At 38.1% G+C, this 25090-nt stretch overlaps 1 protein-coding gene across 10 annotated transcripts in view; it reads left to right on the top strand.

Annotated features, from left to right (window-relative positions):
• Positions 1-25090, top strand: part of ntf3 (neurotrophin 3) — an 85173-nt gene that overhangs the window by 11195 nt on the left and 48888 nt on the right. For 3 of the 10 annotated variants that reach the window (XM_073945723.1, XM_073945724.1, XM_073945722.1), the window contains exon 2: positions 20636-20672. The exons of 6 other annotated variants lie outside the window; for them this stretch is intronic. The gene's annotated coding sequence lies outside the window, so the exon portion shown is untranslated. Of the gene's footprint in view, positions 1-20635; positions 20673-25090 lie in introns of those variants that run through there. One more of the 10 variants, XM_073945721.1, reaches the window with a different exon arrangement.

The following is a 25090-nucleotide window of genomic DNA, read 5'->3' as shown; positions in this document are numbered from 1 at the left end:
TGACCTGTTTCTACCTTGATTTGATGACGTTGGCATGTTTTAGCCTGTAAAACACATTGCTGGCATGTTTCTAGCATGGATTACCAGTGTTAACTGTTCACATCATATGATTTAGCACATCATTAACATATTTATAATGTTACTAGAATGATTTACAGGGTGGCTCAGTCGTTAGCACTGTCACCTCAGAGCAAGAAGGTCGCTGGTTCAAGTCCTGAAAAGTTGACCATAGTGTATGTATGTGAACGAGTGTGTATTGGTGTTTCCCACTCTTCACTTATATCAAACCTTTATGAGTTTCTTTATTCTGTTGAACATATATATATATATATATATACACACACACACAGTTGAAGTCAGAATTATTAGCCCCCCTGAATTATTTGACCGCTTGTTTCTTTTTTCCCCAATTTCTGTTTAACGGACAGAAGATTTTTTTTTCCAACACATTTCTAAACATAATAATTTTAATAACTCATTTCTAACAAATGATTTATTTTATCTTTGCAATGATGTCAGTTAATAATATTTCTCTAGATATTTTTTAAGACACTTCTATAAAGCTTAAAGTGACATATAAAGGCTTAACTAAGTTAATTAGGTTAACTAGACAAGTTAGGGTAATTAGGCAAGTTATTGTATAACGATGGTTTGTTCTGAAGATTATCGAGAAAAAATATAGATCAAAGGGGCTAATAATTTTTTCCCTAAAATGTTGATAAAAAAATTAAAAGCTGCTTTTATTCTAGCCGAAATAAAACAAATAAGACTTTATCCAGAAGAAAAAATATTATCAGACATACTGTGAAAATTTCCTTCCTCTGTTACACATCATTTGGGTTATATTTAAAAAAAGAAGAAAAAAATTTGAAGGGGGCTAATAATTCTGACTTCAACTGTAAGTATATATATATATACAGATATATACAGATATATAAATTTACATACACTCTAAAAAAAGGAACATAACTATTTTAAAAAAAATGTCACTAAACGTTTACTATTTTAGGTCCGTTAGGATTACCTAAATGATTCACATTTGCTAAATGCCAGAATAATGACAGAATTTTTTTTTTTTTGAGATTTTTTTTATTAATTTCTAGACAGTCAAAAGTCTACATACATTTCATTGGTATTTTTTTTAACTTTGCTTTTAATCTGTATAACTTTGGTCAAATGTTTTGGGTATCCTTCCACAAGCTTCTTAAAATAGTTTGAAGGAATTTTGGCCCATTCGTCCTGACAGAATTGGTGTAACTGAGTCAGTTTTGTAGGCTGTCTTGCTTGCACAAGCTTTATCAACTCAAGCCCACAGGTTTTCTATAGGATTGAGGTCAGGGCTTTGTGATGGCCACTCCAAAACATTCACTCTGTTGTCCTTAAAGCACACTTTAACTACTTTGGCAGTCATGGTCTGTTTGGAAGACCCATTTGAGGGCCAATTAGCCAATCAGAAACTTCCAAAACCTTGACACCATTATCTGCACTTTTTCAGAGGCAGAATAATCTTATTGTGTGCAAACTTGACTTTTAAGAAAAGTTATAACAATTTCTAAAAAAAAATAAATAAATTCTCTCTCTTATTATTCTGCTTTAAAGCAGAACAGAACCAAATGTGGTAGTCCTAACTCTCCCAAAAGAGAAACAGTTTATTCACATTAACATCTGACTTTTTAAAATGGTTATGTGCCTTTTTATACAGTGTTTGTAAACTTCTGGTTTCAACAGTATATACTGAAATAATATTCAAAACCTGTCACCTTTGACTTCTATAGTATTTCTTCTTTTACTATGGAAGTCAATGGTTACAGGTTTTCAGCTTTTTTCAAAATATCTCCATTTGTGTTGTTAAACAGGATAAAGAAACTCATAAGGTTTTGAAGTTATTGGAGGGAGAGTAAATATACGAGTGTATCAATTTTTATTTTCAGGTGAACTGCAGTTAAACATCATTAATAACCAGATAACACCAAAAGGACATTGTGATAACATTTGAAGAAGACGTTCCCTGTTATCTTTTAGTAATGTTATATGCTCCTTAGCTGCACGCTGATCGGCTCTGCCTCCTGAATTCCTGTCCTGGTGCAGTTACACAACCGTCTGTTTTCAAATACCTTTTGTTGCCTAGACATCACAACCTCACATCCGTCTCTGTCACTCTCAGCTTTCTTAAGCGCTCGCGTGCACACAAACACACACACACAAACATACAGTATACACTCTCACCCATGCAGGCTCGAACACACACACACACGAACACACATATATGCACGCTCACACACATACACATTCGCACACATCCAAACACATGAATGCATGCACACACACTCTCAAACATATAGATTGCACACACACACACACACACACACACACAGGAGCGTCTCTGGCTGTGAGGGCGAACAATGACGTCCGTTCTTCGCCGCTCAGGTCCACATCAGTGAGCGTTCATTGAGCTGCTCTGAGAATCTTCCATAATCAAATGCAAATAATGTAAGTAATACGGAGCAGATCTGCTGGACTGAGTTTCCACCGGCCTTTATTCAGACTCACGGATGTGGAGGAGGACTAACACTCAATGCCTGCGTCTTAATGGACACAATATCAGGCTAAATTGAAAGAAGGATACGGTGACCAGGAGACAAACGACAGATTAATGAGCTGCTCTTTCACTAATGCATTTGATATTCATTTAGGGGATCATAACAGTCACTGCATAGGGATAAATCACTGTCATAAAAGGTTCATGTGACTTACTACTAATATATTTCAATGACTAGCATATATTTGTAGATGTAATAGTAGTTTGTATACACAGAGAATCATTTTAAGACATATTAAGTGGCTATTTAAGTCACAAAGCAGACCCTAAATGCTAATTAATTGTCAATTTTTAATCTTTTTACTTTCAGATCACTAACGTATTGTATTTTTACTCATATGCCAGAAATTTGTAGTGATTCATTATAAATGGTGCATAACTTCCTTTGTATTATGACATTTAATTTCACAAAATCTATTCGAAACATTACATGAGGCATTTTACTTGCATTTCATAATCTTTCTGTGTATGCAAATTCACTTTAGTCGATTTAATTAGATGTAAACAATGTAAAAAATGGGACGTAGTTTGTGTTTGATCTGTCCTTAAAGTGTGTTTGCATAATATCCCCAGTTAAACTCCACAGACCCGATACTGTGACATCAGGATTTTCGCTTTAAGATTTAAAGGGCTAGCATTGCACCAGACCCCCTTAAGGGATTTCGTTTGAAAGTGTAGAATCTATATTTTTCTGCACACATGCATCACTTTGGTTTTTATTCTACTGTACAAAAGTTATTTACACTTAAATACACAGTATTTTGGAGACCCGAGCTGGGCATTGAACATTGGTTCATTTTCATATTTTTCATATGACACATGTACAAGTTATAGCTCAAATAAAAGCTCTTGCCGGTGCTCATACAGTTCTAGCGTTCTTTTTACTGAATTATATTCACATATCAAACAGTTGCCGAATGAATCAGGGTGTTTCCATGGCGCAGAAGTGAAAACAATACATTCATGATCAATAAGCAGCCTCAGATAGCACAGACAGCTGTCATCTCTTACCCTATGCTGTGCGCTTCAGGGCCATTTCTCCTCTGTTTTTGAGGTGATGTGCATAAGTAATCCTTTTATATGTCTGATGTGCTCCAAACACAGTGAATTATGTTTGATCAAACAAAAGAATAGTGAAATATGAAAACAATGATCGATCCCTGTGGCTTGTACAGCACCTCTCACCAGTTAGAATACAATAACTTTTGCATAGATTATGGTAGAGACATTTTTCTTTTTCCTTTGATTACAGACTTGTGCAGGAACCACCAAAATTAATTACAGCACGCTAGACCACACAGAACCTAAAAGGTACACTTTCAAATTTGAGTTTATAAAAAAAAAAAAAATACAAAAAGCGCCTCTTTTTTAGGTGTTTATTATAACACAGACAACATATACAGATATTTGAAACACTTTCAATAGTGTTTTATGAAAACTCAAAGGGTTTTCTTTAAAATGATACCAAATGTTTGCATTTACACCTCTTGCTAGGGGTGGCATGGAGACACCTCCCCCAACCCCCCTACCTCTTTACTTTCATCCGCAACATTTCATAAACCCCCCCCCCCTAACCCTGCATTTCACTATTGTCCGCGACGGACCCCCCACTTACCCATCAATCACCGCACCCCTCTCCAACCCCCTTTCCCCTCCCCCCTAAAGACACTGGCTTTTCATTGTCGTCCTCACTAAGATACCAATACTACATCAGCTGTCTCGATTATGCTTGCCTTGTTTACTGTTGGTTACTAGGATACCAATACCACATCAGCTCTATGCTCATTAATATTAAATATCTATTCAGCCAATCACATGCGAGCAAGTTTATTCATAGGTTTGTAGATGTGGTCAAGCAGATCTGCTGAAGTTCAAACCAAGCATCAGAATGGAGAAGAGTATATGCCACAACAGTGTATTTAAATATGAAATACTTTTCTTTTTCTTGCTCAAAATGGTACCTGTTTTTGTTTATTTATTTGTTTTTGTGTAGTGGGTTGGAGATGACCCGTTATTGAGGCCAATTAAGTAAAAGCACAGGAAGTCATGATGTAATATGGGAGGGATTTAAGTTGTGGTGATGCGCTGACCTCATGGCGAATGCGTTAACGCAGTGAATACTAATGTAATGTTACAGGCAGATCAGCTGGATTACCAACAAAATGCACAAATAAAAGCTGGGGATTTGAATTAACAGGCTTTCATAGAGGCTTTTTATATTCCCGTCCCACACACACACACACACACACACACACACACTATTAAAGGATATTATGTCTGCTGCACATTCTTCTCCTGTAAAATTTTGTATAATTGCATCATGGGATACATTAAGCTATGACCCAATAATCCAGATAAAGCACAGAGCCAACACTTTTTCTCAAGCGCGCAATGCTAAATGAGGTCAATTGCCATGATGACAGCAAATAATATTTGACTAGATATTTTTCAAGATACTAGTATTCAGCTTAAAGTGACATTTAAAGGCCTAACTAGGTTAGTTAGGCAAGTTAGGGCAATTAGACAAGTCATTGTGTTACTATAGTTTGTTCTTTAGGCAATCAAAAATATATAGCTTAACGGGGCTAATAATATTGACCTTAAAATGCTTTTAAAAATCAAGAACTGCTTTTATTCTAGCTGAATTAAAACAAATAAGACTTTCTCCAGTAGAAAAATGATTATAGAAAATACTGTGAAAAATTCCTGAATCTGTTAAACATCAGTTGGGAAATATTTAAAGAATAAAATAATAATAATAATAATTTAGACTTCACTTGTACATTATGTGCAATATATGTTTACATACAGCTCATAGAGTGATGCTGCAGGGGAAAATGCCTTACCCTGCAATTTAAGCATTTGACAGCTGGAACAGACGGGTGAACATACCGCTACAGTACAAAAATGCTCGCATGCACACGCATGCCGTTTAAGACACACTAAATCACATCCTGTAGCCAGAAGTGTCAAACAAGTCACATCGCCTGTAGATGTAAGAGCTGAGCCTTCATCTGAAGACTTACCGATGTCTCCAGGAGTTCACATTTAGGACATGAAAACACACACACACACACACACACACTAAAAATGCAGAGTTGGATGACAAATTATTTGGTGGACAATGCAGTTTCTACACTGTAAAACATTCTTATTTCCTTAATTTTTTTTTTACTTGAATCAAATTATATTTTAGTCATCTCAATTTGCATTGAGTAAAAATGTTAAGTTAAACTTTGTATAACCTAAAAAAAAATTGATGAATTCTGATAAACTTATTTAAGTAAGCTTTTGTTGTGATGGATTTTTGTAATATTATTTTTACAGTGCATCTTGCAGTTCTGTATTGATAAACTCTTCAATACATATTTGTAGTACTTTGATAAAAGTCGCTTTTGAGTAGATTACCAATAAACGAAACAGGAGCATTTTTGTTTGTATTTTATTTGTCTGTTTTTTTATAGAGACATCTCATTTTAATAAGTATATTAAGTAAATGCAGCATTGTTGTGCTAGTGGTGAAATTTAAACAATTGTAAAAGGCTGTATTTCATCGTGTAAAAACTGAACACAAAACAAAAACATCGTGGCAAAAATAAATGAATGAATGCAGGGCTAAAATGAGCGGCAAGTATTTTTATGGAGTAGAAGAAAATTACGGCAACACTTTAAATTTAAGCGTCAATTCTCATTATTAAATAGTGGCCAATTACCTGCCTATTATTAAGACATTGGCTGTTTATTAGTACTTTTAAAGTACATGATTTTGTTCGTCATGATTTTTCTCAGAAAACTTATTTCTAAAGGGTGTCACACACCGGATGCGCCGCTCAGCGCCCCGATACGGCGCGCACATGACAGTTGAAAGTATCCCACACCAGACGCGCACATTCGCATGCTATTTAAAATGAAACTAATCAGATGGCGCTCTGTGGCGCGGCAGAAATATGAACAGTGTCCTGAGTTGTGGCTGGGGGCTACGGACAGCTGATAGAAACCCTGATAAAAACCTATGTTTTGAATTCTGAAATGCATGGCGCTGCTTGGTGCGACGCTGCGCATCACAGAGCGTTGCTTCTGGTGTGCGACCTGCTTAAGGGTGCTGTTGACTTGAAACTTTCCCCGGTTCTTGGAAACAACCATATGTGCAAAGAAAACAAATGTGTAACTAGATTACAAGTTAAGTTCTGTGTAATAAAATGAAATTACTCAGGGAAAAAAGTATCGAACACATGAAGAAAGGAAGGTGTAGAAAGGCAGTGAAAGCCCAGACAGCAGCTGAAATCTCTCAGTAGTTAGTTAGTCGGTGTAAATGAATATTAGCTGCTTCAGTTCAACATCTACATTAGCAGGGGGATGAAGATGAAACTAGGGTAGACGTTTCAGCAAGACAATAATCCAAAACACAGCCAATCAAACTCTCAGATGCTTTCAGAGAAAGAAAATCAAGCTGTGGAATGGCCCAGCCAATCACCTGACCTGAATCCAATATAAAACACAAAATAAAGATCAGATTTGATAGACGAGACCCACAAAACCATCAACATTTTTACGCTCTGCTTTCTCTTTCTATTGTATATCCGTAATCATATCCATACTTAAACCTAACTATTACATTAATAACTACTCATAAGGAGCAGATTAGGAGTTTATTTAGGCGAAAATCATAGTTAATGGTTTGCCAATAGAGAGAATTGTACCTTACAATAAAGTGTGACCTGATTAACTTGTTCAATTATGTGATCCACTCCTATCCACATCATCAAATTAATATTTTCAGCTTTCAAATTTACACATATTTCCATTTTAATCAGAGCTTTTATACGAATTTTTAAAGTATTACTATAAAACGGTCGGCTTTTACTGTGGTAATTTGCATTAGTTTACATTGTGCACTTCTGAACGTGTGTGCGATCCAAGAACAACACAAGATCAATTAAACACTATAATTTATCCTGACGTTTAATATTGCGACATGTTCAAAGCTGTTTAGATATGAGATGAGTTGAGGAGATACGCTTGTGTGCCATTCTTGAACTCTGCCAAATGAAACATTCATATAAATTCCTGTCAAATAAGCTGTCTGCAATTTAATGTGCATATATATATATATATATATATATATATATATGCTTTATGCATACATTGTCATGTTTATGGACGTTGTGTTATGCTTTCGGTTTGACTTTGTTTTCCTTCAGGTTTTTCTCGTCATGAGTTTATGAGTTCCACCTGCTTTCCATTTAGTTTATGAGTCTGTGTGTGTTTCAGTTCCTGTTTGTTTTATTGTTATCAGTGCGGTGTCCTTTTTCCTCCCTGGATTTTGAAAGTGGATGTGCGTGTGTGTGTTTTCATGCCTTTCGAAGTTTATTTTATATATCTTTGCCTTTGGAACTGCCTTAATCCTTCGTGGCATAGATTCAACAAGTTACCAGAAATATTCCTCAGAGATTTTCCTCCATATTGACATGATAGCACCATGCAGTTGCTGCAGATTTGTCGGCTGCACATCCATGATGTGAATCACTCATTCCACCACATTCCAAAAGTGCTCTATTGGATTGAGATCTGGTGACTGTGGAGGCTATTTGAGTACAGTGAACTCATTGTCATGTTTAAGAAACCAGTCTGAGATGATTCACGATTTATGACATGGTGCATTATCCTGCTGGAAGTAGCCATCAGAAGATGAGTACACTGTGGTCATAAAGGGATGGACATGGTCAGCAACAATACTCAGATAGGCCCAAATAGTATTAATGGGCCCAAAGTGTGCTATGAAACTGTCCCCCATACCATTGCACTCCACCAGCTGCCTGAACCATTGATACAAGGCAGGATGGATCCATGCTTTCATGTTGTTGATGCCAAATTCTGACCCTCCACCCAAATGTTGTATTAGAAATCAAGACTCATCAGACTAGGCAACGTTTCTCCAATCTGTTATTGTCCAGTTTTGGTGAGCTTGTGCCAAATGAAGCCTCAGTTTTCTGTTCTTAGCTGACAGGAGTGGCAACAGGTGCGGTCTGCTGCTGTAGCCCGTCTGCCTCAAGTTTCAAAGTGTTGTGCTTTCAGAGATGCTCTTCTGCATTCCTTTTGTGTAGAGTTGCTGCCATGTGATTGGCTGATTAGAAATTTGCATTACCAAGCAGTTGGAGAGGTGTACCTAATAAAGTGGCCTGTAGTCCACACCAACACGGGGAGAGCATGCAAACCTCCTACAGAAATGCCAACTGGCCCAGCCATTTAATGTGCCCTTGCTGTGAGGCAGCAGTGCTTACTGCTGAGCCACCGTGCTGCCTGTCAGGCTTATTTAGGACAAGAACCGCTTGATGGCATAGAAAAAAAGCTACATTTTTCAAACCAAAAGTTTTTACACAGTTGTCAGCAGGAATCACTCTTCTTTTATTTACTTTAGTCAGAATAATAACAAGTGTGTTGTTTTTGGACTGACGACATAACATTTTCACCCGTATGTTGTCATTTTATTTTCAGAAAAGGGACTTGAGAATTAGACACTTAACATTTTTTGTACATATAATATCAGTGTTTAAAATGTCAAAAGAACATCAGGAAGCACAAGATCAAATGTGAGGCGTAACATGGTCTCTGTAGACCGTAAAATGTCTAATTGACCAGAGGTTAAATTGGAGTCAGTGAAATTAAGCTCTGAAATCAGAGCAAATCGAATCACGTCAGGCGCTGACAAAGTGCCACAGTGCTGTAAATGATACATCAGCAGCCGCTGTTCAGTCGGGACTCTTAAAAACTCACGGGACGGCCCTAAAAACCTCTTGTTATCCATCAGGCTGCCAGTGTTTTTCCTTCCATTCGTCTGTCTTCATCCACCGGCAGGAATTCAGGGCATTCTCAGCCTCCAGCACATTCGCTGCCCATTGCATCATGTCAGAATGTGTTCATAAAATATTTGATATTTAAAGTTGTCCAACAAATATATTCATTTTATATGAATAATAAATGATTCAATAAAATGATATTGAATCATTTTTAAACATAATTGTTTTAATAACTATTTTCTAATAACTGATTTCTTTTATGTTTGCCATGATGAAAGCAAATAATATTTGACTAGATATTAGTCATGATGCTAGCTTAAAGTGATATTTAAAGGCTTAACTAGGTTAAATAGGTTAAAGTTTGGGCAATCAGGCAATTCATTGTTTAACAGTGGTTTGTTCGGTAGACTATCAAAAAAATACCCTAAAATGATTATACTGCTTTTATTCTAGCTGAAATAAAACAAATAAGATTTTCTCCAGAAGGAAAAATGTTATAGGAAATACTGTAAAAAATTCCTTGCTGTTGGTGTTCTCTCCTCTTGAGATTACTTCCAGTATTCTTGCCGAACTACAACTCCCAGAACTCTTTGCACTCCTGTCACACACACAGCTGAAACTCATGATTACTGATTACACGGACTATATATATACTATTCACTTTCATTTGCTGAGTCTTGTTTATCTGCTAACATCACAAAGCATTTTTCCTTGTCTCGTCTTCCAGTTTTTTTAGCTTTTGCTTGTTTATCATTTTTGGATTGATGGGCCGGTTTTTGACCTTGCATTTTGGATTACCTTTATGCTCCTGTTTGTTCCTTTTTTTTGACCCTTGCCTGCATGACTTATGTCTAACAAACTGCTGCATAGAGATCCACACGTCCGTTGTCAGAGTCCAATCGTCATACTTCATTCATTTTCTTGTCGGCTTAGTCCCTTTATTAATCCGGGGTCGCCACTGCGGAATGAACCGCCAACTTATCCAGCAAGTTATTACACAGCGGATGCTCTTCCAGCCGCAACCCATCTCTGGGAAACATTCACACACACACATTCACACACACTCATACACTCATACAGGGACAATTTAGCCTACCCAATTCAGCTGTACCGCATGTCTTTGGACTGTGGGGGAAACCGGAGCACCCGGAGTTAACCCACACGAATGCAGGAAGAACATGCAAACTCCACACAGAAACGCCAACTGAGCCGAGGCTCGAACCAGCGACCCAGCGACCTCCTTGCTGTGAGGCGACAGCACTAACTACTGCGCCACTGCTTCGCTCGTTACACTTGCTCTGTTAAATATTATTTGGTAAATATTTGGGGAAAAAAAAAAAGTGTCTCTCTACACCACCACCAGTGTGCAGCATCCACGGTGCGGCGGCAGCCACAGGACAATGGCGCCAGTGTTGCCCCACACACCAGCTATAGGGAGAATAGAGAGACAGTGATAGAGTCAATTCAGTGGATGGGGATGATTGGGAGGCCATGATCGGTAAGGGCTGATGGAGGGAATTTGGCCAGGACACTGGGGTTACACCCCTACTCTTTACAAGAAGTGCCATGGAAGTTTTAATGACCACAGAGAGTCAGGACCTTGGTTTAACACTTGCTATGGCTTAATCAGGGCCCAGATCAGGCAAACAGGAATGGACGCCCAAGTGCCATCATTCCATGCGGTATGTGGACCGGATGTAAGTGTCTGGTTTGGGCCGGATTTGAGCCACATGAATTTTGCTAGCTGGGAAGAATGGTTGAAGAAATCTCCAAACAAACACAGCTATACCAGAATATTTTGAGCTCATAGGGACATTTGCTATGTAAGTAAGTAGATATAAATAAATAAGTTAAGTAAGTAAGTAAATAAATAAGTATATAAGTAGCAATTATCAAATACACACACACACACACACACACACACACACACACACACACACACAACACACACACACATCTTTTTGATTTAAATGACATTTTCTACCGTTGGGATTCTCCTCATTTCTCATGCATTGTTTGATTGATCGGTTCACAACAAAGACTTTACAAATCCATATCAATGATAAAACAGAACTTCTAGAACCAACCAGGATGAAGGAACGGGTTGGACACGAATTTGCCTATTAGCAGTGATTATGTGGCAGAACGAGTTTGTTAGAGGAATGACGAAACAAACACATCAACAACATAAACAACAACGGCAGCACACCCACAATAAATCACTGCACAAATCTTACAAACTCAGAGGGAGGAACAGATGCACGCATTGCTTACATATACTCATGAGCAGAAGCAAGTACAGTACAGACAAGAACAGATGCCAGCGGCCTTTATTATTGATATCAGTTTAGTAGTGCATTCAGTATATGGTATTTTATTGACATTTTAGTGACTTTTATGAACAATATTAATCGTTTAAAGTGGCTGTCTGGGTTGGTGTTGTATATTGCACCACAAAAACTTTTAAAGAGCCCCTATTTTACATTAAAAAGGGTCATATTTTGGTTTTAAGGGGCTCCAACAACAGTGTAAAATGCATGCAAGGTCAAAAAACACTTTCATGGTCTTATAATATGCCTTTATTTTTGCCTGAATATTTAAGTGACCCCCATATGAATTGTTCAGTGATTCATTTGTTCCCAAATCCCTCTTTAGCGCGAAGCTAATCTGCGCTGATTGGACCGATGACAGCCTGTTGCGATTGGTCAGCAGTGTTCAGCAGAGTGAAATGCCCAGCACGGCTTATCAACAATATTGAAGTAGTCAGAATGCAGAGGCATACCTGCCAACACTCCTGTTTCTCCCGGGAGTCTCCCGTATGTCAGACCCAGCCCTAGCCACTCACTCATTTTGGTATTTATTCCGATAAACTCCCCCAACCCTGACGCCAGTCTTTAGACTTTTGGTAAAGTCTGTGAAACCTCTGGGTAGCCAAGATTGGTATAGAATCCGATGGCAGTGGCTGCCCGAAACACCCTTCATAGAGATTACTAACACCACAGTACACAGTACCCGGATCTCAATAGTGTTATTCATACATCTCACCCCCGAACCTTGTGCCTTTAGAAGAATATACAGAGTTAACCAGATACAGTACACACGGTTACAAGTAAAAAAAAACACAATTAAATACATAACTTGCTAGCTAGATAAAACAAGAAGGCAGCCATGGTAATACACTTACTTACACTTGTGAAATGGAGGAAGAAACCGATCCATAATCCACGTACTGACATAGTCCCTTACATTAATTGTCGTTTCTGATCTTTCCTTTACAAACAGCCGACGAATGCCCTGTTGTAAGCGTGTAGATTCCAGAAGCACTTAAACAACACAAGGCTGGGGCTAGAATGCTGAGGTATTTTAGCAAATATAAACCTCAACCACTGTCTCTTTACAGTTTCATCGTTGGGTAGAGAAAATAACACTAATTTCCCCTCACACTTCCAATAATATCCAGCTCAGCACTTGATTCACTCAGCGTCTGCTACAGTGCGTGTCTTCCTCTTTTTCTTTGCTACTGTGCAAGTGGGCGGGGCCACAGGTTAAATTTTCCCAGGTTTGCGCGCAACAGTTGGACAAGGCTCAAGTTTCGTACCGGCGTCACGCCGAAAAGGCTAAAGACTCGTTATCAATACGATTCATTTAAAGCAGTATAAGTCGAATATTTCATAAATGAATCAATAGTTTTAAACACTGTGCACTTTCAGATTTAAGCCTTAGCTGGATATTTCACTTCACTTAGAGCTGTGTTACATTTTCAAAAACCCATAATAAGGGCTCTTTAATAAACTGCCAGTACATTTAAAGTTATTTTACAGACTTATTTCTCTCTATATATTATTTCTTATTCATTATATTATTTTAAACTACCAAAAGGGTCGATAAAAGTCACTTTGTTAAACTGTGGAGTTTAATTTTCAACATCAAAAGTTGACAGAGCAGAGATCAACCACTTATAATGCAATTCACAACTGTAAATAATGTAAAGCACTCCAAAAGCTATTAGTTAACAGATTTTTTTTACAGTGTAAAAACCCTAACCCAACAACAACAACAACAACAAAAAAACATAAATTATTATCCATAATTCAACATAAACCTCTGGCCATTATATCAACAACAAAAAGTAAACGTGGATTAGACATCCTAGGTGCATCCTAATAAAAAAAGGCTTGATCATTGAAGAGGTTGGACGAAGACAAAGATGATGACGCAGTTTACTGTACGTCACATGCTGATAATATCAGAGTCAGCAATAACCTCAGATTCAGCTCATCGATCCTGGTGTCACTCAAGGGCTTTCTTTCACTCTTATCGCCATCCACTGCATTATCAGACATCTGTGGGCAAAGAGGGCACACTGGAAAAAATAAAGAAATAGAAAAAAAAATGACCCATTAGACAAGATTGGGAACATTTAAAAGCAATTCCAGCGTTATGCATGTGACTTTGCTGTAAAAACGACACACAAGCTCACAGAGGATCCATATGTGTTAACATTATATTGATACATCTGTTTATATTCTCCAAAACTACTAACCCGAGAGTTAGGGGATCGTAAAAATATCAGTCTGTAAATGTGTTCACCTTGAGGGAGATGAACATGTGTTGTGGATGTGACCAAAAGTTTACAGTACACAACATACTTTATGGGAATTCTATGAGTTAAACTGCACAACCCAACAGAAATAATGCTAATTAAAATGATAAGAGTTGGCTCTCTATAGAACAAACATTAAATATTTTATTTTATTAGATATTTTTTGCATTTATGAGGAAAAAAGCGTAGTTATGGATGTGACGGATGTGAAATAGTCACTTGGTGACTTTGGTAAATCAAATATAACTGTTTGAAAATCTTAACAGGGAGATGTTTGAGTATTTTACAGTACTGTGAAATACAAGCCCAAGCAAACAGCCTAGAAAGGATTTTGCTATTTTGGTGAAAACGTAATTTTTTTCATGGCAAGGTTGACGTTTGCATGGAATCGCTCATACTGTTTATTGCAACTTTTTTGAAGGTAAAACAAACGTGGCACACATTGATGTTAGATGATTAGAAAGGCGTTTAAAATGCAATCGTGTGCCCACAATATTGGATCCGTCAGATGTGCATTAATTAAAACTCACTCATTTTCTGAATGTTCTAATCATTAAGTTCTATAGTTGCTGTGTTTGTTTCTTCTGTGCTATTTGTTCCCTTGTCCTTGTTATTCATGCATTCATTCATTTTTGGCTTAGTCCCTTTATTAATCTGGGGTCGCCACAGAACCACCAACTTATCCAGCATGTTTTACACAACGGATGCCCTTTCAGCTGTAATCTATCACTGGGAAACACCCATACACACTCATACACTACGGCCAATTTGGTTCATTCAATTCACCTATACCACATGTGTTTGGACTGTGGGGGAAACCGGAGCACCCGGAAGAAACCCACACCAACACAGGAAGAACATGAAAACTGGCCCAGCCAGGGCTCAAACCAGCGATCTTTTCGCTGTGAGGCGATTGTGCTACTCACTATGCCACCGTGACGCCACGCCTTTGTTATTTTTATGTAGTATTACTCTGTGATAATTTACTTTCCTATTTAATTACCTTAAAAGCAACAAGACCCATTGTAACTCGAACTGTTAAGTTGATTTAACTTATTTCTTTTAATCATGCACATGGTTCATTTATTTCATTTTAAGACAATGAGTTTACTTAATTTTTGAAGCAAAGTCAATTAATTGTTTTAAAAGCAACAGGTCTACTCACGTAATTTAAGTAAAGTCAACTAATCTTTTTTACAGTGTAGTCTGCTGTTTTCTCTACCCTTTTATGGTTATTGTTTTTCCTGTTCTCTTACTGTTATTGTAAAACCTCTGGAAAGGCACTATATACAGTATAAACTAAACACGTTATTATTTTTATTATTATTGACAGTAGTCTGTATGTATGTGGTCGCTATTTGTTTGATTTTCTTTTAAGCATTTATGCATTTTTAGCCTAAAATACGTCAGCGTTCATCAATGAAAAGGAAGCAATGCAAGTTTTTAAATATGCAAAGTCTTGGCCAATCATATTAGTGGGCATTGACTTCTGTTATTTACCTATTCAAACAGTGAGTGGGATCAAAATAGCACAGAAAATACTCTATCTATGGGGGTTTTCCTGATAATACTTGACCCCTCTTCTGTCCATTCTCATGCTCAGTTTGACCTCCGGCAGATTGTCTTGACCACGTCTATAGTTGTCTCCATGTAACTGGCTGCTTGCATTAGTCGACCGGTTAATAACTTTATTTGCTAGTGAGTCTGCACTACTGTATGCATTAATGTGTTGATTTGTGGTTTCTAGGGTGTCTGCTGATCTTGGCAGAGAGGCTCAAAGATACCGTAAAATTAAGCTTACCCTGGCTGCCGAATGACATTCCTTTAAACCCGGGTGTTGAAATAAACGTTCTGCTCCGGATCCAACATAAACACACTTACCTGTGCGGTTAGCAACTGTGAACGAGACGCAAGATCATCTTCATGAAGTGCCACTTGAACAAACAAATCCCTCTTTGCTTCTCTTTGAGTCCTGCGTGTCATGATGAATCACACACTGAAATGAGTAATTCATTGGATTTACTTCCATTTTTTTAGGGTAAATTGTTGCAAAGAATTGATATGTGCTGAATTTAGGCAAAAAAAGTTAAACATTACTAAATTTTATTTGTTTAAATACAGGGCGGCATGGTGGCTCAGTGGTTAGCGCTGACGCATTACAGCAAGAAGGTTGCTGGTTTGAGTCCCAGGCTGGGTCAGTTGGCGTTTCTGTGTGGAGTTTGCATGTTCTCCCCGTGTTGGCGTGGGTTTCCTTCGGGTGCTCTGGTTTCCCCCACAATCCAAACACATGCGCTACAGGGGAACTGAAAAAGCTAAATTGGCTGTAGTGTATGGGTGTGAATGTAAGAGTGTATGGGTGTTTCCTAGTACTGGGTTGCAGCTGGAAGGGCATCCGCTGCTTAAAACATATGCTGGATAAGTTAGAGGTTCATTTCACTGTGGCGCCCTCTGATAAATAAGTGACTAAGCTGAAGGAAAACGAACGAATGTATTAATGAATGAATGTTTAAATTCAGCCCATACACATACCTTAAAAAATTGTAAACCCAATGAATCATTTTTTTCAGTGTATCTTGAGTTTATTTATACTGTCGTACTGTTATAATTGCTCAAACAGCAAATATTATTCATATTTTAGCATTCAAAGCAAAATGCAAAGTTGCTTTTCATCCAACAGATCTGAAAACTTTAAGACAGTAAAAATGATGGCTCCCTTTCACCTGATGGTAATGATGCGTTTAACAGTCATCATCATCATCACACCTCCTTTTAAACCTCTTCAGCTGCTCCAGAATGCAGCAGCACGAGTGGTCTTTAATGAACCTAAAAGAGTACATGTCACTCTGCTGCTCATCTGTTTGCACTGGCTGCCAGTTGCTGCTCGCATCAAATTCAAAGCTCTGATGTTTGCTTACAAAGCGACTTCTGGCCTTGCTCCTTCTTATCTGCTCTCACTTCTGCAGATTTATGTGCCCTCCAGAAACTTGCGTTCAGTGAATGAACGTTGCCTCGTGGTTCCATCCCAAAGAGGGAAGAAATCACTTTCCCAAACTCTCGCGTTCAATCTGCCCGGTTGGTGGAATGAACTCCCTAACTGCATCAGAACGGCAGAGTCACTCGGTGTCTTCAAATAACGACTAAAAACTCAACTATTTAGTCTCCACTTTCCTTACTAATCGGCAATTGCCTCTCTGGCTTCACCGCTAACTGTATTACAAAAAATAAAAAAATAAAAAAATGACTAATGTTTTGCTTCTTACACTTTACATACTTGAAACTTGCCTACAGCACTTATTCATTGTTGCTCTAGTTGTGTAAGTTGCTTCCTTGTCCTCATTTGTAAGTCGCTTCAGATAAAAGCATCTGCTAAATGACTAAATGTAAATGTTTAAAAGTCCTACATTGTCGTATGACTTAATTTGTATGAACTCGCCACTAAACTGATAAAATGTAAAATAGTTACGTTTCCTCTAGAGATCAGGCTGATTTTTATCTTTTGTGTCAGAATTTATATATAGTTGTGTGTATCCGAGGTTAACAACAAGCCAAAACTAGTTGTAGAGTGTAATTTGGTGCTCTTCTTGCACACAGTAGCAGCTTATTCAGTGCCTTGATATAGTTTTGCACTGGCAAACTCCAATTAATGATAGGTTAAAGCTGACAGACGGGTCGTTTGCACGCTATTTTGAGCAGTTGGCAACTGTTGCAATCTATAATTTTCTGCATTCAGGTTTATAGACTTGGCTTTGCAGCCAAATTCAACTAGATTGTAAAAAATTATAGGATCCACACAGTTCCTTAATTTTGTCTCAACACAAATCAATTAAGTTAACTTAATAATTTGGCAAATTTAAGTAGATTGAACATAAAACGATTTCAAGAGTTCACTCTTAGCTGATGATTGATTATAAAGCTTGTTTGGCATGCTGTCCCGGGAGAGAGCCCTGAGGTCAGATCCTTGAGCCTGGGGCTCCCTCTCATTTGCAGGGCGAGAGGGGAGTTTGAGCTCAGGTAGATCTGGAGAACTCCCCTGCTGTAGTAGCTAATGAACATATAGTGATTGCGCTTAAGAGATAGCTACTTACTAGGAGCATGTCTGTGGTGCTGATTTGGATTAGTCAATTAACTTAAGTTGCATGTTTTTGGACGGTGGGAGGAAACCGGGGAACCCGGGGAAAACCCATGTGAGCACGGGGAGAACGTGTAAACTCTGCACAGAAACATAGACTGACTTGGTAAGGACTAGGAACCAGTGACCTCCTTGCTGTAAGGCAACAGTGCTAACCACTGGGCTACCATGCCACCCATCTAGGAAAGGAGGAGGAGTAGGGGTGGAAGGGGGGATTCTTTAAAATGAAGATGGCTATTATATGAAACTTAGGGTATTTATAGTGGCTTAGGAATCTTCTGATTGGTGAATCATGAATTGGATAATGCAAAACCGGCCTCAAACAATCATAAGCAACTTCACTAGGTTGTCCCCCTCCCAATAAACCCTCAAAATTGTGTTGTTTCCGCCAATTTGAAAAGAGTACTTTTAAACAAGCTTTTTTGAGTGTACAGCCACTCCTACACCAAAAAACAGCCATACATATGCAAAATCCATGCTGTTTGTCCACAAGACGACACCCGATTGGTCACTATTTAATATCAGAGCATGTATGCATGCACACAAGCCTAATCAGTCAACATGATATTACAGTCACTCCCCAGTCTAATGTAGGCACACTGTGAACCATCCAAACACCTGAAGGCAAAAAGACATGAAACTCAAGCCTGATGCATGCCAAACGTGACCACGGTGAAGTCAATCATAAGAACTCCAACTTTGAACTGAGCTGAAACTCGAAGCTCTTAAAGACGAGCCTATATGGCAGTATGGAAAGCGTCTGACCACAGATTGGAAGCTTTGATCCTCGGTTTACCTTTCAGAGAATTGCTCTCGCCTGTCAGGTCCAGGTAACAACCCACTTGTATAGCATAAAGAGTATACGGTTGAAGTGTGAATTATTAGAGCCGCCCTATATTTTTCTCCCAATTTGTGTTTAACAAAAGGAGATTATTTTTAGCACATTTCTAAACATAAAAGTTTTATTAACTCACTGATTTCTTTGCCATGATGACAGTAAATAATATTAGACTAGATATTCTTCAAGACTATCCCAAGACTAGTATTCAGCTTAAAGTGACATTTAAAGGCTTAATAGGTTAATTAGGCAAGTTAGGGTAATTAGGCAAATCATTGTATAACAGTGTTTTTTTTTTTTGTAAACCAGTGGTGGCCAAACTTTTTCTTTGTCTTGATTGAGGGTAGTGGGCCATATGTAAATATACCAAACTCTATTACTTTGGCTTTGGTTCTTCAAGACAAAGATATTGAGATGAGAAAAGTCTGATTATTTATAGTGAGGATCATCTTTAAGGATCGTCTGATAGGATAATTAATCATTAGCTAAAGTTGGAACAGCTGTGAACAATCATAAGCACGTGATCCTCATTTGTTTATAAATAAACTTCACTTGTTGAGAAAGTATTTCTATTTTTTATAATCAGACTCATTTACTGTGCAACACTTGAAATTGAAATGTTTATTTTCAGTTTTCAGTTTTTTTTTTGTAGCTCCTAAATAAAACGAACAAGCAAAAAAATTACGTTAAATTAGGAAATACGATCTCTGTTAAAGGCATTCTCCCCAACCCTCTCTATCATTTTCACTATCTTTCCAAGTGAGATGGTGGGCCAAATCAAATGTGACCATAGGCCTACTTTGGCCCGCTAGCACTAGTTTGCACATCTCTGCTGTAGACAATCTATAAAAAATGTTTGGGGTCGGGTCTAATAATATTGACCTTAAAATGTTTTTTAAAAAAATGTAAAACTGCTTTCATTCTAGCTAAAACAAAACAAATATGACTTTCTCCAGAAGAAAAAATATTATAGGAAATACTGTGAAAATTTCCTTGCTCTAATAAACATAATTTGGGAAATATTTGACAGAAACAATTCACAGTAGGGCGAATGATCCTGACTTCAACTGTATATAACACCACAACCAAATTCACACATATGGCTACACACCTTGCCTGTTTTAAGCTCACGACATGCATTGCTTATTGAACAAATCATTCGCAGATGGACGAAATGCTGTGTAAATGAGTTTCTTCCTCATGCTCGTTTTGTGTTTAACAGCCTGGCACTAATTTGGTAAAACATCAGGAACAATTATCACAGCGCCGTCTACCTTAAAGGTGAAATTCTTGATGCATTGTAGCATTAATTGTGTGTTAAAGGGGCATTCATTCATTTTTCTTCCGCTTAGTTTTTAATTTATCATAGGTCACCACAACGGAATAAAGCACCAGCTATTCTGGCATTTGTTTTGCGCAGCGGAGGCCCTTACAGGTGCAACCCCGTATTGGAAAACACCAACACATTCACATGGCAATTAGTGACTAATTCGTATGATCTAATTCTCACAATTTAGTACGATTTGCTCATCACCCAATGACGGTTGGGGTTAGGGGTGGGGTTGTAAAATATATGTAATTATTGGAAGTGTATGTGCATATTGTGTGTGTTTGTGCATGCACAAGTGCATTCAGCTTTCTTTAAAATATTGTCTTTTGTGTTCAACAGAAGAAAGAAGCTCATAAAGGTTTAGAATCACTTGAGGGTGAGTAAATAAGTACATTTTCATTTTTGGAGGGGTGTACTATCGCTTTAAGACTGCTAGTGAGATGAGCTCTCCTGAACCGATGGTCTCAGGCTCACCTGCGTCCGATTGTCAGCGTTGCATAAGCGCAAAAGCAACATTTATGGTGGCCTTTAAATGACATTGCTGCCAAGGTGACCACCGCTATATTGTCCACCTGCTGATTAAATTGCACTAGGACAGGAAACAAGACTGTACAGGGGATTAGTCTTTAAGTAATCACTGGAAATAGTGAAAATGGCTATGCTTTACAATAAGGTTTCATTAGTTAATGTATTTACTAAAAACTAATATTGAACAGCATTTATTATTCATAGTTTAACATTTACTAATGCACACTGCAAAAAAAATAAATAAATAAATGCCTTCCTTACTTTGAGTTTTTGTCTTGTTTCTAGTCTATATAACTAAAAAAATCGTAAAAGAAGCTACTTTCTAGACTAGTATAAAGTCAGGTCTTTTTTTAAGAAATAATGTATCCCAATTAAGTGAGTTTTTTTGCTTAAAACAACCAAAATAATCTTGTTTTCACTTTGAAATACCCCACTGGCAGATTATTTTTCACATTCTAAGGAGAAACTCACTTAATTTTGACATTATTTCTGAAAACAAGACAATATTTTTTACCTGTCTAGAAAACGCTTCTTAATTTAAGAATTTTTTATTTAAACTACAAACAAGACAAAAACACTTTTTTTTTTTTTTTTTTGCAGTGTGCATTTTTAAAATCCATATTTATGCTTGTTAAGGGGCCAAGAGACCCTCTTTTTCAGTTCAATGTAGACAGAGTGGATAGCAGTACAGCCAGGGCCAGAGCAAGCTTAACTGGCGCCATAGGCAAACGATGATCAGGCCGCCCTCAACACGAAAGTGACTGGGGTTGGTAGTGGATGAAGGTGAGGACCAGGGAGGAGGGATCGCAAACGCTGCCCTCACTATTGTCCTCTATGGACGTGCCGGCACTGAGTGCAACAGGTCTCTTGCCCTAACTATTCCAATCATTCACCCTGCTGGTAATCTGTATGATTTTAAACATAGGCGAACACGGGAGCATGGTTATAGGCGGTGTGTCTGAATGGTAACAAACTCGACTGATAAAAGCAATAGTATCTGTGTGCAGCCTTTAAGATGCAAGCTGAGATTGCATCTCTTAGTTCTTAGAGATGCAATGTCAGACACAATGCACTCAATGGAGCTAGTGACGTCACTGTGAGGGGTGGGGTTAGGTGAGCATATTCAAAAGCATGGCATGCAGCTCAGATTGCAAGTGCACTAAGTCTGCAGCCAGACCCCTATCGATAAAAGACAAAGTCTGTCATTCTCCAATAGGGTATATGCACACAAACTTTTAATTTCAGCCAGCCAGCCTCAGCGCGTCCGGTAAATGTCTTTCCATTATATAATTGTCACATTTATGGCCTAGTTTCTTTAAAGATCAGTGATCTTCACTGCCTGAGAGATATCCGATACAAAGTGGGTCGCAGATCAAACAAGAAGCACTGCATTAATATCCATTTCCACCTGTCATGTCTTTAAAATATGCACATTTAATTTACCCCAGTGTTTTCAATGGAGTTTCTGCGCTCGCCTGCTGATCCTGACGGCACTAGCGATCACACGGTCTATCATCTCTTTTTATGCCTGAACAGCTAAATGACTGCTTGAGTCTATTTAACTGAATGTATTGTAAATACATTACAACATCAACACTGTAAAAGAAAAATAAACACATTAAGCTCTCACTGGAAGTTTATCATTGGCTGAAAAACACAAGCTGTGCATATACCCTATTCTCGTACAGCTCTACTGACAAAAATGCTTGCCCTGACAGCATCACAGAGAAAACCATGCAACAAACCCACGTGGATAATTGAAACAAACACATGCGATTCTTCACGAACTGCTAAATACTGCGTGCCGTGCGCGGCTGTGGTCGCACAGCTTGGCAGGTCTTCAGAAAGCACGTGCTCTCATAAATAATTAAGAAGCAGGGTCTTCTCACACTATAAGAAAGCTCAGCTAGGAATAATAATGAGAAACCGACACGTCATCTCTGCACAGGCAGACCGATTTTTGACTATGTCACGAACTTTGATTCCACCAAAAAAAATAAATAAATAATAATAATTTCAACCCCGGAAGATAAAACTAGCAGACAAAAGCTCCAAATTATCCAGCTTTATCCATAATTAAAGCTTAAAGCTGATGCTCAACACACACAAATCTCATAAAATCTCAAATAAACAAAGGGTTTAAGGATTTCTTGAAGCTTTATCATTAGTTGATCCACTGAATTAACAAGTATAACAACTTTATTTTCACTAACATTAGCATAGATGAATAAATACTGTACTAAATGTATTGTTTATGTTAGTAAATGCATGATGCAACCTTATTTTAACGTGTTACTGTGACTAATGAAGTGGCTGTGTACAAGGTGTTATTTATAAATCAGATTCATAGTAAACCATGCACTAAATTCTGAAGAATACTACCTTTGACACGGTTAACCGTTATTGTATTCTTAAGCATTGTTAAATTAGAACTTGACCTAAATGATTCAGAAGCTGTTATGCAAGGTGTAGGGAATGTGCTAAACGTTGTGATTGATTCTAAGGAAGTCTGCAGAGTTTTCATGGAGTTCTGCCAGTGCGGATTCCTGGTTACACCTACTGTATAGGCCACTCGAATCATGTAAAGCATGCACACCCAAAAACAACAACTGCCTACGAAGTCAAAAACGTATCGATACAATATGCCTGAAGACATATTTACACATCAACATGCATTCAAACGGAAAACTTTTGCATCTATGTGATAACGTTGTCAAAACAATCCGCGTTCTCATAGATCTGTGAAACTGACTGAATTGCTGTATGCTCGCCAGGCTAGTAGTTGGCAACTTCACTCAGTATATCCTCTGTTGTTGTTTTGGTTGGCAAGTGCTCATGCATGCTTAAAGACTGACGCCGCTGTTTTCACAAAATTGTATTTGAGTCTTTTACGTGAATGTGATGAAAGTGATGTGGTGAAACTTTGAGTCTCAGGAGAAGTGAATTTAGTTTGACGCTGGTAATTCTTGTCATCGATCTCAGTTGTAAGAGCAACAAATTAATAACTTCTAGTTGATCATTTGGAAAAGTGGCAGAAGGTCGATTTTTCTGATGAATCATCTGTTGAACTGCATCCCAATCATCACAAATACTGCAGAAGACCTACTGGAACCCACATGGACCCAAGATTCTCATAGAAATCAGTCAAGTTTGGTGACGGAAACATCATGGTTTGGGGTAACATTCAGTATAGGGGCATGCAAGAGATCTACAGAGTGGATGGCAACATCAACTGAGGTATCATGACATTTGTGCTGCCCCAAACCAGCAGGATAGCGCTCCTCATACTTCAGCCTCCACATCAAAATTCCTAAGAGCAAAGAAGGTCAAGGTGCACCAGGATTGGCCAAGCCACTCACCAGACATGAACATTATTGAGCATGTCTGCATTAAGATGAAGGAGGAGGCGTTAAAGATGAATCCAAAGGATCTTGATGAACTCTGGGAGTCCTGCAAGAACGCTTTCTTTGCCATTCCAGATTACTTTATTAATAAGTTTATATTATAGCTTTACATTCTGTAGACGACATTATTTTTGTTTAGTGACGAGTTTTATCTAAGCAAAGTTGAACCTTACTGTCCTAATTAAATAATAAAAAATTAAGACATGATCATATTAATCACCCATTAATTAAAATCCAGCCCACTAAATAAAATCACAGCCCCTACCAAAATGTTCAATCAGAAATGCGTCATCACACTGAATTAAAAGTCTGCAGCAACATCTGGTTCTGGTAAACTTTGAGCAAATAAGTACTTCACGAGTTCACACTTGCAGATATTCGAATGTTCTGTCTGGGGAGAGGGCTCTGAGCTCAGAAAGACCCTCTAACTCATGTTATTCCCCCTATTAAGGTAGAGAGAGATATGGGTCCAAGCACAGTGTCTAGCCTGGCTCTAGAATGCTTACCACCTGCTTAATTTTTTAATTGTGAGGTCCCGGAACAGATCAGGGAAACAATCCAGCATGCTACAAGAGGAGTATGATGTGTCGCGGACGAAAAAGAAGGAGGGGGATCAGTAAAATGAAGTGCCGAATCAGATTTCAGAAGTTGTTTTGGCCATAGACTGTAAAAGATATGGATGTAGTATCCGTGACGTCACTCATAGGTTTCTGAAGAACGCAAAAGAAGCTACAAGTAGGCGCCATTTTGTTTGCGGGTCATTTTATCGGTCGGGGATACCAAACAAGGGCAAAGAGGTGCAGCATGACTTTAATACTTTATTACATTTGACTCGTTTGTGTTCTGACCACATGTGCTTGGT

This window comes from Danio rerio, chromosome 4 (genome assembly GCF_049306965.1).
Source record: "Danio rerio strain Tuebingen ecotype United States chromosome 4, GRCz12tu, whole genome shotgun sequence".
Taxonomy (NCBI): domain Eukaryota; kingdom Metazoa; phylum Chordata; class Actinopteri; order Cypriniformes; family Danionidae; genus Danio; species Danio rerio.
Note: the sequence above shows the minus strand (reverse complement) of the source record. Positions and strands in the feature narration are given on the sequence as shown.